The sequence below is a fragment of the Tachyglossus aculeatus genome, chromosome 16 (assembly GCF_015852505.1).
Source record: "Tachyglossus aculeatus isolate mTacAcu1 chromosome 16, mTacAcu1.pri, whole genome shotgun sequence".
Lineage (NCBI taxonomy): Eukaryota > Metazoa > Chordata > Mammalia > Monotremata > Tachyglossidae > Tachyglossus > Tachyglossus aculeatus.
This window is the reverse complement of record NC_052081.1, coordinates 41,901,632-41,904,548: the sequence shown is the minus strand read 5'-3', so window position 1 is coordinate 41,904,548 and position 2,917 is coordinate 41,901,632. Positions and strand designations below refer to the sequence as shown.

The window sequence follows — 2,917 nt, the reverse complement described above, 5'->3', positions numbered from 1 at the left end:
TGAGGTGAGTTCTATTAAGATTATGGGTTCCCTGAGGTTCTTCTTCTTGCTTCATGGCAGAATGGTGAGAAGCAGCATGGCCTAATGGAGAAAGCATGAACCCGGGAGTCAGAGGAGCTAGATTCTAATCCTGGATCTGACCCATGTCTGCCGTGTGACCTTGGGCAAGTCACTTAACTTCTCTGTGCCTCCTGCTCATGCAGACTGTAAGCCCAGGTGCGACGGACTGTGTCCAACCTGATTAACTTGCAACTATCCCAATACTTAGAACAATGCTTGGCATATAGTGCTTAACAAATACTATCATCATCATTATTAGAAGTGAAGTGAATCAGTCAGTCGTATTTTTTGAACACTTACTGTGTGTGGAGCACTGTACTAAGCGTTGGGAGAGTACAGTATAACAGAGCTGGTAGACATAGTCCTTGCCCACGGGGAAGAGTTGAGGAGAGGGAATCCAACAAGCACAAGAGGTTCCGTGATCCTGAAGGATCAGGAGCGAAGCCAGTAGGTTCCAAAAGAATATTGACTCACTAATAATAATAATGAGGGTATTTGTTAAATGCTATGTGCCAAGCACTGTACTAAGCGCTAGGGCAGGTACAAGGTAATGAGGTTGTCCCACATGGTGCTCGCAGTCTTAATCCCCATTTTACAGATGAGGGAACTGAGGCCCAGAGAATTGAAGTGACTTGCCCAAAGTCACGAAGCTGATAAGTGGCAGAGCTGGGATTTGTATACATGTATATATGTTTGTACATATTTATTACTCTATTTATTTATTTTACTTGTACATATCTATTCTATTTATTTTATTCTGTTAGTATGTTTGGTTTTGTTCTCTGTCTCCCCCTCGTAGACTGTGAGCCCACTGTTGGGTAGGGACTGTCTCTACGTGTTGCAAACTTGTACTTCCCAAGCACTTAGTGCAGTGCTCTGCACACAGTAAGCGCTCAATAAATACGATTGATGATGATGATGATAATTTGAACTCAGTACCTCTGACTCCTAAGCCCAGGCTCTTGCCACTGAGCCATACCGCTTCTCTGCCTATCAGCACCCTCTCAGGGTCACAACTGGAGAGTTTCCAGTACTCTGCCAGTCTCGACTACGGGAGGGAGAGTCAAGCAGAGGCATAACCATTCCGTTTCTAGTTTGGGCAGTAGCTAGCAATTGGAAGACAATCTGCTACAACTCGAAACTCACCTGTGCTGGTCAGCAGCGGCATGGGAGGAAATCAAGTTCAGAAAGTCCAGGGCAGGGACTCAAGTTTACTGTGTGGAAGGAGGCAATGGTTAACCACTTTGGAGAAGCAGCGTGGCTTAGTGGAAAAGAGCCCGGGCTTTGGAGTCTGAGGTCATGGGTTCAAATTCCGGCTCCGCCAATTGTCAGCTGTGTGACTTCGGGCAAGTCACTCAACTTCTCTGTGCCTCCGTTCCCTCATCTGCAAAATGGAGGTTAAGACTGTGAGCCCCTCATGGGACAACCTGGTCACCTTGTAACCTCCCCAGCGCTTAGAACAGTGCTTTGCACATAGTAAGCGCTTAATAAATGCCATCGTTATTATTATTCTTCTGTATTTTTACCAAGAAAACTCTATGGATACACTACCAGAACGATTACAGCTGGAGGTGGGGGGTTCTGGGAGAGTTGTGTCCGTGGCATCGCTATGGGTTGGAGACAACTAGACGGCACAAAACAAGACTATCAGCTCCTGGTGGGCAGGGATTGTGTCTACCAACTCTTTTGGACCATGCTTTCCCAAGAACTTAGTACAGTGTTCTGCACAGAGGAGGCACTCAATAAATACCACAGACCGAGTTGCGTTTGCTGAGACTCTCCATCACCGCTCACCTATTTACCTCTCTACTCTCATCTCCTACTATACCCCAGCTCATACTCTCCATTCCACCCAAGCTAACCTTGCTCTGCCTCTATCTTGACTCGCAGTCAGTCAGTAGCATTTATAGACTGTAAGCTCATTGTAGGTAGGGAACGTGTCTGTTTATTGTTGTATTGACATCTCCCAAATGGCGTAGAACAGTGCTTTACACACAGTAAGCGCTCAATAAATTAGATTGAATGACTCGGACACCTACTGTGTGCAGAGTGCTGTACTAAGCGCTGGGGGGAGTTCAGTATATTAGTGGACATGATTCCTGCTTTTAAGGAATTCCTGCCTACCCCTTCAAATTCACCGGATTCAAAACCGTTCTGAAATTCCTGCCCCTCCAGAAAGCTTGCCTAATCAATCAATCAATCAGTGGTATTTATTGAGCACTTTTTCCTTTTTGTGAGATCACATCCTCCCTACTATCATCTCAGCACTTTTTGCACTTATTGCTTCTCAGTGCACTTTTGTACACAGCATCATACATACTCTGCTAATTGACCACTTCCTCCTCAAAGAAAATATTTCCAACTTTTACAATGTGCTTACTGTGTGCTGAGCACTGGGTTGTTACAAGGTTGTGAGATCAGAAACAGTTCCTGTCCTAGTAGGGACTCACAGCCATTGTTTTGCAGAGGAGGAAAGTGAGTCCCAGAGAGGTTAAGTGACTTGACCAGGGTCACACAGCAGGCCAGTGATATAGCTGAGACTTGAATATAGGTCTCCTGACTCCCATCATCATCATCATCATCAATCGTATTTATTGAGCGCTTACTATGTGCAGAGCACTGTACTAAGCGCTTGGGAAGTACAAATTGGCAACATACAGAGACAGTCCCTACCCAACAGTGGGCTCACAGTCTAAAAGAAGCAGCGTGGCCTAGTGGATAGAGCGTGGGCCTGGGAGTAAGAAGGACCTGGGTTCTAATCCCAGGTCTGCCACTTGTCTGCTGTATGACCTTGGGCAAGTCACTTTACTGGTCTGCGCCTCAGCCACCTCATCTGTAAAATGGGTATTAAGACTGT

The 2,917-nt window shown here is 45.9% G+C and overlaps 1 non-coding gene across 1 annotated transcript; it reads left to right on the top strand.

Annotated features, from left to right (window-relative positions):
* The first annotated feature begins 1,058 nt into the window (after nt 1-1,058).
* Nucleotides 1,059-1,196, top strand: LOC119938937. Its single transcript, XR_005454621.1, has one exon. It is a non-coding gene; the product is annotated as a small nucleolar RNA SNORA7 (small nucleolar RNA).
* Nucleotides 1,197-2,917: the final 1,721 nt, after the last annotated feature.